Source organism: Nannospalax galili, unplaced genomic scaffold (genome assembly GCF_000622305.1).
Source record: "Nannospalax galili isolate Female #2095 unplaced genomic scaffold, S.galili_v1.0 scaffold690, whole genome shotgun sequence".
In the NCBI taxonomy this organism is placed as follows: Eukaryota; Metazoa; Chordata; class Mammalia; order Rodentia; family Spalacidae; genus Nannospalax; species Nannospalax galili.
The window spans coordinates 84806-99266 of record NW_008329288.1 but is presented as its reverse complement, the minus strand read 5'-3'; the positions used below and the strand labels follow the sequence as shown (position 1 = coordinate 99266).

The window sequence follows — 14461 nt, the reverse complement described above, 5'->3', positions numbered from 1 at the left end:
TCAATAAAAATAAAACATCCTTTAATAAATCTGACCAAAGACACCAAAGATCTCTACAATGCACATTTTAAATTGTTAAAGAAAGAGACTGAGGAAGACACCAGGAGATGGAAGGACCTCCCATGCTCATGGATTGGAAGAATATTGTGAAAATGACCATCCTACCAAAAGCAATATATAGATTCAATGCAATCCCAATCAAAATCCCCATGACATACTTCTTGGAATTAGAAAAAAAAAATCCTCAAATTCATATGGAAACACAAAAGACCCCGGATAGCCAAGGCAACCCTGAGCAATAAGAGCCATGCTGAGGATTTTACTATACCAGATCTCAAAGTATACTATGGAGCTATAGTCATAAAAAAGCATGGTACTGGCCCAAGAAAAGACACATAGATCAATGGAACATCATTGAAGAACAAAACCTGTGTACATCCAAATTAAGCCACCTGATATTTGACAAAGGTGCCAAGAACACACAATAGGGGAAAGATAGCAACCTCAACAAATGGTGCTGGCAAAACTGGATCTCTACCTGCAGAAGAATGAAACTAGATCCTTATCTTTCACCTTACACAAAAGTCAATTTCAAATGGAACCATGACCTCAATGTGAAACTGGAAACTTTGAAACTATTATAAGAAAATGTTGGCAGTGACATATAGGTGTAGGAAGGGATTTTCTAAATCAGAAATTGCTCAGGAATTAACACTCAGGAATTAAGGTCAGCAATCAATAAGTGGGACTTCATTAAACTAAAAATCTTCTGTACAGCAAAAGAAACAATCAAAAATGTGAAGAGAAATGGCAAAAAATCTTCACCAGGGATACATCTGACAGAGGTTTAACATACAGAATATATAAAAAAAACAAAGAACAAAGAATCAAGAAATGAAATGACCCAATTAAAAGATGGGCTAAAGATCTAAAAAGAGAGTTCTCAAAGGAAGAAATAAAGATGGCTGAGAAGCATCTCAAAAAGTGTTCAACATCATTAGTAATTAAGGAAATGCCAATTAAAACCACCCTAAGGTATCACCTTATCCCAATCAGACTGGCTAGGATCAAGAGAATAAATGATACCAATTGCTGGTGAGGATATAGAGAAAGGGGAATGCTCATTCACTGCTGGTGGGATTGCAAACTCATGCAACTTCTATGGAAAGCAGTGTGGAGAAATCTTAAACTCCTCCCACAGCACCAAGGACATCAAGAAGATCCTAGAGAGAGTGGGCATTAAGGCGGACGATGACCGGCTCAACAAAGTCATCAGTAAGCTGAATAGTAAAAACATTGAAGATGTCGTTTCTCAGGTTGTTGGAAAGCTCGCTAGTGTACTTGCTGGTGGGGCTGTGGCTGTCTCTGCTGGCCCTGGCTCTGCAGCTCCTGCAGCTGGCTCTGCCCCTGCTGCCGAGGAGAAGAAAGATGAGAAGAAGGAGGTGTTCAAGGAGTCAGATGACGACATGGGATTTGGTTTGTTTGACTGAATTCCTGCTCCCCTGAAAATAAAGCCTTTTTATGTACAACCCCGCCCCCCAAAAAAACCAAACAACTAAAAATGAACCTACCATATGACCTGGTTATAGCACTCCTTGACATATACCCAAAGAACTCATCCTGTTGTAGAAACACTTGTACAACCATGTTTGTTGCTGCTCTTTTCACAATAGCTAAGAGATGGAAACAACCTAAGTGCCCTTCAACTGAGGAGTGGTTAACAAAAATATCGTATATTTACACAATGGAGTTCTACTCAGCAGTAAAGAAAGATGAAATAATGAAATTTGCAGGTAAATGAATGGATCTAGAAACTGTTATACTAAATGAAGAAACACAGACTAAGAAAAACAAATGATGTATGTTCTCCCTCATGTAGATTCTAGCACCAAATCCTTTAAAATATCAGGTCCTTTTAATAAGATGATGCTATACAGCAGTCCCCTCTGCATGAAATAACTACCATCATCATGACTTCAGCTGAGCCTGATTGCTAAACATCATCACAATTGGGCTTGTTGACAGTTTTGTTCATTCATTAAAAGAGGGCCAAGCAGGGTCATCGGACCCTCACTGTATTATTCAGCCAATGTTCCCAGTCAACTGTATGTAATTTGGCCCTAATCACACATGGCCTCCTGGACTTGGGGAGGGCTAAAGTATAAAATCTTGGGAAGGCTAGGAAGAGAAGGCATGACCCATGTTGGCTAAAGGCTTTCCAGTATGCATACTCTCAGGTCATACATACACCTCAGCAACCCCTCAGTTATCTCAGTAAGTAAGCTCAATAAATTAATTGGTTCCCCCAGTAAAACTTTAATCAAACATGGGTTTGACACTAGAACCTTAAAAGGGAATAAGCATTGCCTAGCATCCCCAGGAAAAGAAGTCTCACAGCAGAAAGAAAATTTATTTAATGCTATTATATCTCAAAATTTTTTTTTAAAAAAGAAAATGAGAATGTAAAAGATGTTATAAGGATATGGGAATGGAGATATTTTCCAACATAGAAAAAATGAGAAAGCCTAAGCAAGTGATGAAGGTCTGCACAGATTTGTTATGATATATAAAGGATGAAACAAAAATAATATACACATAATCTTAAAATTTCTATGGTCATAGTTTAGTCAAATAGTTTAAGGAACAAAATGTATGTGTAGTCAATGTTTTTATGAGAATATTTGGTTTTTTGCCCAAGCATTATCTACATAGCAAATGATAATTAAAAGTACCAGACTGGTGGAACTAACCTTTTTGGATGTTTAACAGCCATAGTTTGAGGCCTGTGCTAATGTGGTCGGAGGGTTTTAAAGGACAGTTTTTGCACCTTGCCCTCCAAGGTTGACTAAGATCCAGGGGACTAAGGGACATCTTTCAAAATGTCCTGTAACTGTGGTGAGTCACCTGTCCTCTTGTTCAGGGAGCCATGGAGACCCAACCAGATGGTCTTGAACCAGTGCCCAGTCTACAAAGAGGAGGATCAACATAGAGAGAACATTTCCTCCATGCTTCCAAGTGGAGTCAGTCATGGTCAAGCAGGACCTTTGACTTATCTTCACATGAATGGCACTGGTAAAAGAAAGGAGCCAGGAGCTCCTCCCAAGCCCATGTGACCCCCTGAGGAACAGATCCTCAAATGACCTTAAGTGTAAAAATAAATTGATTTATTTGGGCCAATTGTATGGTCTTAAACATCCAAAAGGAAAGTATAACCAAAGAGTAAAGTCATCATATACTTAAGAGTTCAAAGGATTATACTTCCCAGACATTATGCTTAAGTCTATATAGAAAGTTATTTAGACAATTATTTCTCATTGATGATTTTATTCCTAACCAGAAAGTACTGCTCAGATGTAAGACTTCAAATATTGGTCTCCAATGCTGTAGTGACCACCTGTAGCTAAGGGAGACAACCCACCATTGCTCTAAAATGATGGATAAATTTGTTTTCACCCCCTGTCTACAAGCTTTTGAGAGGGAATTGACACTAATTCTAACCACTCCAACAGCTATCAAAATACCTGAAAGCAAATTCAGAATCCATCACGCTAGAGTCCAGCCTTGGAAGACAAAAGAAAAATGAGGAGTAACCCAATGGAGGGATGCTTTTGGAGCCCTTGTCAAGAAATTCCAATGGACTCTCATAAGAACATTTGAAAACTGCCCTGTTCTTTTTCTAGTTCCCTGTCTAGAACTTGTAATGTTAATTACTCTTGCCTTTACTTCTCTTTCACATTTCCTATTCAGGATTCAAGGGCTTTCTTTTCCCCTTAGAGATAAGAGCTATGCAATTTGGAAGTCTTTTAGATAGACCCACTGAAGGGGTACTCCAATTGCTTCACCCTTCATCCCTGTTCAGCATGGAAGAAGCCAGAGTGGTCTGTATTCCAATTCCCTATTGGCAATTTGGATAACCTCTTTAGAGGATGGTGTGATAAGAACAGGAGGTAGCAATTCGCTAGGCAGTTAGGGTAAAAAGACCTCAAAGCAAAGTAGCCAGTTTCTTGGCTAAAAGTAAAATTGTCCTTGGGCCTCTTAGTAACACACTCAAAAAGAATACCTACAGTTCTTCCAAGCGCTTCTAACTAAAGGCTTCCCTGTATCAAGTGTTAGTGAAAATATCATGAAGGGTGTGGATTTGATTGAATAGAGGCAGTAATGTTTAGGATGTTCACTGACTGAATGCCTTGTATTTCCTTAGGGTCTTTAGGCATTTTCTGCAGTACAACTGAGTATAATCAGAGAAGAGCCACTCCAGTGATCAAGGAGGTGGAAAGATTGACATGAAAAGGAACTTGTTATGAACGAATGTGCAAAAATAGGTACGTTGAAGCTGTTGGCTCAGCTTCTTTGGTGTAGAAGAACTAGGGACCCCTTGAAAGCAATGAAGAGGCAATTCTGTAATACAAAAGAAATTTAGTGCATAGTAGGAAGCAAATTTGCAGAATTCATTCTACTAAAAGATGGAACATGTTAAAGTGTTAAAAGTACAACTCTACAGAGGGAAATGAGGTTTGGCGGGTGTGGTACTTTTAAGACAAAATGCTGATGATGAACCCTAGGATAGTTGAGAACCAGCCAATACTGTGAGGTGCAACTTTACCCACACACTTCTGCATTCTACAGAGGACTACTGTCAAGACAGTTATAGTATAGGGCTTTGTAAACTTTTTCTACTTGTGAGCCCTTTTGGCCTGAAAAATTTTTACTTAGCTTATAGGAATGCCTTTTATAATATAAACAAATGACTTTTACTTAACCTTTCAACCAAAAAGTTAATTTTGTCTTAAGCTTGTTAATAACATAGACAAGATCACTGAGCCACGTGCTCCACATATGACGAAGGCATATGACCTTAGTCTCTCATGACCCTTCCTTGCCCTTAATTTAAAGCACTGTATGAATGACCACATACTCCTTTATATACCAAGTGCTACAGTGTTGATCTCATTGCAAACAATGAGAAAAATTGATAACATCTGTTTATGATTGTGTGTGTTAGTCTAGATCTAGGGATCAGAAAGGGCAAAATTCTCTAATTAGGATGAGATTTTTACTTCCAAATTTCATGATGGTGATACTGCTTTATTGAAGCATAGAGCAGACTCTTGTTCTAGAGAACAGTTCTGAGAAAAATCTGAAGCAACAAGCTCTCAGCAGTTCAGGTCCACTCTTGGCCTTAAAATGGAACTAAGAGTCAGACTATCTTCTTGTGAAGCATCACCACAATGTGGCCTTTAATAGTAAATGGCACAGTGGTCTATATAGCTATGTAAAAGAGATATACAAATTGAATACTGATAGTAAATCCTAAAGAAATTGATTCAAGGCAATTATTTGATAGATATAATTTTACCATTTATGGAATATGAAAGTAAATTTGCATAGTAATGAGACAGATATGCTTTTCTGTTTTCACATAAAGAATTAAATCTTGGCTGAATATTTGATACTGAAGGACACAGAACTTCTTCAATATATTTCAGATGATCAATATTTTGCTTTTATAATGGTTGGTGCTTCACATAAATATGTAGTACAAAATGGCAAAAGTATGTTTAGGGGCATTTCAGTAATTGTTGGAACTTTGTCCTAATTTTAAGGCAAAATTCATTTTAAGAACTTTTTTAAAAATGAAACTCAAGTAATAGCTCAAAAATTTTATAGCCACTTCTGAAAGAGATGTATCTTTGCTCTGGAAATTGTTATTGAGTATGCTAAAGCTGTAATGAAATGCTTCTTCTAAAAAATAAAAAAAAATCAAATATCCTAACAGTGCCATTTTAAGATATATTACTTTGATCCTTATTTCTAAGGAATGATGTAGGAAATATCTCAAGTATTTGTTTGCTGTAATTAAACCATCATGCTTCCATAAAGAGAAAACTTTGTATAGATGGTAAAAAGGCTGCAACTCATAATGCACAATGCTTTTGAATCTGAGCTGTGTTTCAGAAGCTTTGCAAAGTGCTTGTGTTTTGTGTTTAGAACCATTGCTTCCATTCCAGGATGAAATACAGCCCAGCACTCCTGGAAATACCTGCTCTTTTTTTTTTCTTTTTTTAAAAATCTTTCCCTGATAAACAGTAAATAGTATTTATTGTATAATTTTTAAAGTTTATTAGCATTTACAAAAAATTGCAGCATACTGAAGTATTCAATGAATGAAAAAAAAAATTAAAATTCAGATTTCCCTGGAAGATAACAGTCTCTCATGGGTTGCATGCAGACAATACCATGTAAGGGCTTGTTTATGAAATGTGTGTTGTGTCTTGAGATACAATTCAAGGGGCTTACACAAAGTGTACTATAGACATGATCCAATTTATGCTTTTAAAAAAATTCCTTTTATTGTTCTCCTTTCTAAATTTATAGTATACCCAAGTCTGGAAAGATGGCTCCGTGGTTAAAAGCACTGGCTGCTCTTGCAGAGAACCTGGGTTTGATTACCAGCACCCACCTGGGACTAACAGCCATCCATAATTCCAGTTCCAGGGGATCCAACACCTTATTCTGACCTCTGCAGGCACTGCATGACTAGGGTACACTTACACACAAGCAGGCAATACATTCATACACATAAAAAATAAACAAAATAAAGTATTTAAAAAGAAATAAATAAATGTACAGTATACCCACGTGCATTTGCTTCCATATGCATCTGTGTACATTATGGGATAGAACTTGCATATGAAGGAAGAACATGCAGATTTTTACTTTCTGGGATTAGATGGACTCATTAATATTTTACATTGTAGATCCACCCATTTTCCTCCGATTTTTTATTTCATTTTTCTTTAGAGCTGAATATTTCATTTTATATATGTACCAGATTTTTCATTATCCATTCATCTTTTGGTGGGTAACTAGGTTGGTTCCATTTCCTTGCTGTAGTCAGAATCGCAGTTCTAACACATATCACAGACATGATCTTGAACAAATCTTCCATGTAAAAAAAGGTTACAAAGTAATGACCACAAATATCTGATGTGAAGATTAAGTTAATTATCTCATATGGAAAGATTTTTTTGTGTAAGTGAACATTTTATCAACTTTAGTCATGGATGTCATGCTTGTTATAATTAAATTTGATTAGGAGCTAGAAGTCAGAGCTCAGAGACAGAAAGAAACATTCGATGGCAGTCACCTCCAAAAACAGTTTTCAGCATACTTGCTAAAGTTCCTAGCATTGTGGATAAGGCCTTTGTAAGTCACTTGTAGCAGTAGAAAACTGAGGCTGAGAACACAGTGGTAAACAGGTCCTCTGAGCAGCCTTGCTTCTCTGGTTTGTTCTGTGTAGGCACCAAATGCTTATATCGTAAGGGTCATGTAGGGCCAACCCATTCAGAGAATTACCTTTACAACTACCTAGAACTTTGTGAGCATACACAAATCATTTTGTGAAAATGTGCAAATCAACATTGGGACATTCTATAAAAAACTTAAATTTAGTCACAAACCCATGCCATAATGTGTAAAGTGTGATTGGGAAGTATAAGCCATAAACCTTTTCCTCCTCAGGTTGATCAGAGTGTTTTATCACAGCACCTTCAATAGAAGGTGTTGATAAGACTTTTTAAAAAGTCTTAGGAATTATACCCCAATCCTGACTAAGAAGCTAGTCTACGTATAATCTGTCTGCTGTGAGCCCTTGCAGCTCTTTTATACCATCATCTTTCATTGATCACTGTCTGCATATCTGTTCTAGTTCATGGTATTTTCAACCTCAGCACTATTGATAGATTGGGTTGGTTTGTTGTGGGATTCTCTCATGCCTTTGTAATATGTTCAGCAAAATCCTATAATCCATGGTTTCTTCTTACTAGATGCCGGAAATGGGTGCCACCAAGTCCAACTGACTATCACAATAAGAGGTGTCTGTCCCTGGCTGAAAAACATTGATTCAAGATATTTACTCAAAGATCATTCAAAAAGAATAAAATCTGATGATATGAGGAAAGAGGATTATAAAACCGGTAGGGCACTGTGTGGACCAATGTTTCATATGACAGCTTTATAGAGATTCAATTTTGTAGTATCAGTGCAGCATAGGAGCAAGTATCACATCCCATGCATCTTGACTCATTGGATAGTAAAGGTTGATACCAGTTTTCTCTTTTTGTAAATGGATGAGAGAGGAAGAGAGAGGTATAGAACAGTGTCACGGTTGACTTTGTCAACTGGACACACCTTGGACGAGGTAGGTCAATTGGGAAGCTTCCTCTATTGGATTGCCTTGTAGCTATGTCTGTGAGGCATTTCTAGATCGTTGATGATGGGAAAGGTCTTGGTCTCAAGGCTCCTGCCCTGGCTTCTATTCTCTCATAATGAACTCTGACTGGGATATGGAAGCCATAAATGTTTTCCTCCTCAAGTTGGTTTTTGTCAGAGTATTTGATCAAACTAGAAGAAAGCTAACTGATACAAATAGTGTCTAGTGCATATGCTATATAAATATTTTCCATTATTATGATGCACTTAGAAACCTTATGTCACAGGGAATACTTTTGTTCTTACTATTGAGAACAGAAGTACAGAAAGGAGAGTAGGTGCCCAGCCTGTGGAAATACACAGTAGAAATGATGCCATAACCCATGCTCCTCAGCTCCCAAGCTCTCTGCACACACTTTTACTCCTTTGTCCTTGTCTCCCAACCCCACCTTAACTAGTTAAAAGACTCGATTAACTTTCTGCACCCATCTTTCTTTTTCTTTTTTTAATTGATTTTTTGCAATTGTCATACAATATTTTTGGTGGTATTTAGATTCACTCCACTATCCCCACCTCCCCTTATTGCCCTCCCAATCAACTTAATGTACTCTATGATATATAAATAATAGGGTCTATAGAGTCTAATTTAGTCTCCTACTCTGCACAGCTATATTCTGAATTCCTTCCACCTAGTTTTGGGGAAATAAGTAAAACAAGCGTAGTGCTTGCATAGTCACAACGAAAAATGTTGGCTACTTATTTTTGTTGGTTTAGTCTAAAATGACTCTTGTTTGGATGTTATTTTGTTCCTCAAAGGTTAGTGGGTTAAAGGTCTGTGGTATTGAGAGGCCGGGATCCTCCAAAAGGTAATTAGGTCATGGGGAAACCCTGTTCCTCAGGATCTAATGTAGCTCTCACAGGACTGGGTTGCATATCTTGAGAGTGGGTCGCTTTAAAGCAAGTTTGTTTCTTTGGTTTGTTTTACCTCCTTCACACCTGCTCCTCTTTAGGTGACTAGTTCTGCTTCTCTGCCACACTGGGATGCAGTATGGAATCCTTACCAGAAGCCAAGTAGATGCTAGCACCATGCTCTTGAACCTCCAGAAATATGAACTACATTAACCTCCTTCCTTTTATTATGTACCCAGATTCAGGTGTTTTGTTATAGCATGAGAAAAATGACTAAACTAGCTATCATAGAATAGTATAGATACAAAGCATTTACTTTTGACAATTCAACATCAGGAGTTGGTAGATTCAGAGTCTGATGATCTAAGATACTCTGCCAGGATAGCTGTTATTTGCAGTTAAATGGATTTTGGTACAAGGTCTGGCCATCTTTTCTCTGTGTTTTCATAAGACAGAGAGGGCTAAAGAACTCTCTGGGTTTCTAACATAAGGAAACTGATCCCATTCCTGGGGCTGCACTGTCATAACTTAGATTCCCTTCCACCATCGTCACCTCCTAATATCATCACTTTGGGGCCAAGATTTCAATATGTGAATTTCAAGAGGACACAGACATCAACCTGTAACTTGACAGCTCTTGAAGTGACTCTTGTGAGAGGGGCATACAAAGCAAGTGGCATTTCTAGGGTGATGTTATTAACCTCTATCATTGGCAATAGCTGCTCATTCCATGACCAATAATCATATTTATTACAGCGAGATCCAGAAAGCTGCCCAGTCTCCTATGGTTATAACTATATATTCATATACATTAAATGGCTACAACAAAGTCTACTGGTATCTTGGTCCATTTTCTGTTGCCATAACAGAATACTATATGTTCCATCTGTTATTACAGGGAGTGAACTCTCATGATCATACCTAACTCTAATTTTCCTCATGGAGATGTCGCCTCTAAATATTATGAATGTATGAATTAGGGGTTTAACTTTCAGCACATGATTTTGGGGGGACACATTCAAACCAGTACAACTAATATTGTGTAGCTATTTTCTCCCACTTGAGGCATTCTTTACTGGAAGGATGTTCATAAAAATCTGGAAACTCAGAAATTACAAGTTGAGGCACCTTGCCAAGTTGATATAATCAGCAAGCAATTGGAGAATGGAGCTTTTTTGTGGGGTTGCCTGAAACTTAGGCAGAGATCTTCAAACACACAGCTTTCATAAGTCACCATCCACTGTGGGGTGGGGTTTGATGATGCAGCTGTTTTGTGTCACCTATATTCCTCCTGTTAATTCCAACAAACTCATTAGTTCATCAAGCTAGATTTCAGTGGAATCATTTATTTTGTCTGTTCTCCATGCCTTATCTGGAGTGAATAGATCATTGGTCACATCTCCCCAGGAAGTTATATAACCACTTGGGCATGATAAACAGGATTAGAAAAAATATAAATTTTATTTCCTCTGGTCTTTGCAGCATGCCCTGTTTATTGGCTGATACTATATTCTTAACCTTTTCCCTTTTCTCCTCCCATACTGAGGCAGAGGAAATGTAATATAGTATGCTCTGACTCCCTTGCAGCTAACGGTGTCTCTAACTTGAGACACAGCCAGCATCCTTGGGGGAGCAGAAAGGCTCCTTGTTCTCTTGATTAAAGAGAATGGTACAGCTGCCACCTCTGTGCTTCTGTCTGAATTCAATACTGTGTTTCAAGAAGTGATAACAGTCTTGCTCCATCAGGAAAAGACCATGGGAACCCCAGAGATAGCACTGGTTCATGAAGCTGCTGAACCAATGCCAGCAAACTGCATTCAGAAATTAAGCAAGGAGACCAACTCTATGCTTCAGACACTGAATCAAGGTTTCTGTTATGTGCAACTGGATGTATTCCTAACAGACAGGGACAGACACAGAGCATGTATTTTCTGGGGAAAGCAGGCAGTGATTTTGGATGTGCATAGATGGAAGGCACATTCCTTTCCTGTGAATTAAGAGGTAGAGGATGGGCAAGACAAATGCAGTTTCATATGTGTTTTTATCAAACAAAATCATTACTGTGGCCTCAATTACTCTTCAACAATACAATGGTGCTTGGTGTTATTTTTTTCTCCTTTTATAGATGAGAAAAGAAAGGGGTTCTGAGATTGTAAAACTTACTCAGAATCACATAAGTAGTCTGATACAGTCATTATCAGAATTATTCAGTATCGATGCTGCAGCCGGTCTACAGAGCTTGCTTCTCCCATGGCCTCAGGATGAATGCCTGGATCCTAACCCAGCTGAAAGGCCAGCTTGGGAAGGTCCAAAGATGAGCTGTTTAGAGAGTGGGGAATGGGGGCAATCTCACAAGCTGGTGCGCATTTGCCAGCAATACCTATAGAAACAGGGGATCTGTGAATAGAGGCAAGTTATTCTGTGCTCCTGTTGCTGTTTTCAGAACCAGTTTTTTTCCAAGATCCCTCCCTCCAAGTTGTAGCTGGAAACCACACTTTCCAGATACCTCTAGTAGATGTGCTCTTTTCTGATAAACAAAACTCAACGTTCCTGCAGGCTTGCTACCTAGATTTCCTAACAGTCTCCAGGAAATGATTTTGACAGCTGAGTGATGTCAACCAACTGCGAAATGCAAAATAGAACACAAAGAAAACACCCCAGGGATTCTGTGCCTGAAGCTTCATGCTGGTTTTATTAAACCCCCCATGCCTAGCAGGATGACAGGCATGGGGATGGCATCCAGGTGACTCTCACTGTGCTTCCCACATTGCCAGTCACCATTCTCCTCTGGACAACAGGGAGATGCTCAAGAGAAAAAAAGAGGATCAAGCACCCTGATGTCCCACTCTGGGGGGAGAGGCTGCTTAGGGCCCGTGTGGCGCCGGGGGGGGGGGGGGGGTTGCGGCTGTTGCTGGGGGCGTTTGGGGGAGCGGGGGGGGGGGGGGGGGGGAGGCTGGGGTATGGCAGAGCGTGGAGTTGGAGATGGTGGACACTGATGTGTAAGGAGGAGGGTTGCTTCTCTCAAACCCAAATCCAAGCAGAGTCTGCCAGAACCTAATTGGAAACTGACAGCTTTCTAATGTCATCTCGAGCCCAGGGTCAGCTCTCTGATAGACTTGCCAGAATGCCAGAATGTGCCCTTCAGAATGGCAGCCAACCACCAGCACTGTTCCTTCTCTTTGTTCTGGGCCCTGGATTCAGCACAAGGCCACGGGTCTGAGGAGAGCTGCACTTTTCTCTTCTCCCATCTGGTAGCATGTTACTTCCCATAAATTGGACTTGGAGAAGTTCCAGCTTGGCTTTGGGGATCACTTCTCTCTATATTGCTCCTGAGATCAATTTCCAATAAATGACCATTGGAAGAACAGAATACAGAGTGGGATGGATTAAGAAAGCTTCCAAATAAGAAAGCACAAGGAAGCTACAATACTCAATCTGTATTAACAGAATGTGGCTGTGCCAGCAGCCCCACCTATGTATGTGGGTCTCTAGGTTACCTTCCTACATCCCATCTGATGACAACTAGTGGTCGCTTCCTTGATACTCTGAGTTTTCATCTTGGCATGGAAGCAGATAATCTTAAAAATAGAAAGGTGAGGCTGGAGAGACGGCTCAGCGGTTAAGAACACTGGTTGTTCTTGCAAAAGTCCCGGGTTAGAATCCAAGCACCCACATGGCAGCTAACAACTGTCCATAACTCCAGTCCCAGGGGATCCGACAGCCTCTTCTAACCTCCGTAGGCTTTGTACAACATGGGTGCACTTACCTACCTGAAGGCAATACACGCATACATATAAAATAAAAAATAACAAACAAAAAAATAGAAAGATTTTCAATAGTGCTTTCTCATCTAGTCTGAGAATCCCTTCTACAAAGCTGCCAGAACAATGTCCAGCCAGAGCAGGGATGCCTCCAGTAAGAAGAGGGCTTGGGGAATGATGGACAGCAGAAATAGCAAAGGCAGTCCTGGCTGATCATAGAAGCATGCAATTGAATAGGATAAAGGTTGGATCACAGTTACCAAATTACAGTTAGAAGGAAGTAGCATCAGTGTCCTACAGCACAAAAGGTTGACTATAGCTTACAACATTTTGTTATATATTTTATAAAGAAGGACTGGAGAGATGGCTCAGTTGCTAAGAATGCTTACTGTTCTTTCAGAGGACCTGAGTTTGATTACCAGCACCATGTCAGGGAGCTCACAAATACCTGAAACTCCAATTCCAGATCTGATTCCTCTGGACTCCATAGACACCTGCACTCATGTGTGCATACCCGCACAGACACAGACAGACACAGACACACACACACAGACACACACGACACACACACAGACAAACAGATACACACACACACATATATAATATAAACCAATAAAAATAAACCTTATAAAAGATTTGAAAGAATTAGAAGGAAGGATTTTGATGGTTTCCAGCATAAATAAATGAGAAATGTTAAAGAATGAAGTGTTAATTACCCTGAGTTGATCATTACATACTGAACACATGTATCAAGCTGTCACACTGCCCTCCACAAATATGTACTAGTATTGTAAGTCAATTAAAATTTTTAAAAATTCTGAGAAATATCTTAGTTGCCAGGAATATGGAGGAGGGTTTGTTCTTTGTTTATGGACCGCAAATATTTTTAAATGTCACAGGGATTACATAAAATGTGTAAAAGCCAGAATTCTTTCCACTTAATATTTCTGCAGGTCTTTAACCTATATCTTGTCTACATTTCCCAATTAACTGCTGGCACCACCCAAGCCTAATACCCTCCTTACCCAGCTACACATGGACTTTCATGTCAACTGTCTGTGATTCTAGCTGTAGAATTGGAAAGACGTAAGGCACTAAAGCAAAGAAGAGTAAAACAGCCAGGGAAGGAGGAGGAGGGAGGAGGCAACTCTCTGTATAATTTCGTCATCTTGTACCTCAAGTCAGTGATTTCTAAGTATGGCCCTAGACCAGCAGGTCATCAAAGAACCTGACAGACAGAGTGAAGACTCTAGACGTAGCTCAGACATACTGAACAAAATGTCTGGATTGGAGCACCCTCAAAAATGTGAGAAGCCCTTCTCTAGTGCCATTTCCAAAGGTAATTTTTTCTTGGTGCAGTGCTCCTGTAATAAATTTTCATCCTCTTCACAACAAATGAATGGCATTTACTTCTCTGAGATTTCCAGCTTATCCCGCCTAGCTCTTCCCACTCCCCTCTACCTGCACAGCTTAAGCATTCATACTTTATTTTTACCTCTGCAGATAAGTTCTACAAAAGGCTCTCCCATCTTCAAAACATCCTCACCACTCCCATTTTAAAGATGCCAAAGACTGAGACC

The 14461-nt window shown here is 39.4% G+C and overlaps 1 pseudogene across 1 annotated transcript in view; it reads left to right on the top strand.

The window, feature by feature from the left end:
- LOC103735777 overlaps positions 1-1522 on the top strand; it is a 25371-nt pseudogene extending 23849 nt beyond the window's left edge. Inside the window, exon 2 of the transcript XR_607348.1 lies at positions 1173-1522. The product of XR_607348.1 is annotated as a 60S acidic ribosomal protein P2 pseudogene (transcript). The remainder of the gene's footprint in view (positions 1-1172) is intronic.
- Positions 1523-14461: the final 12939 nt, after the last annotated feature.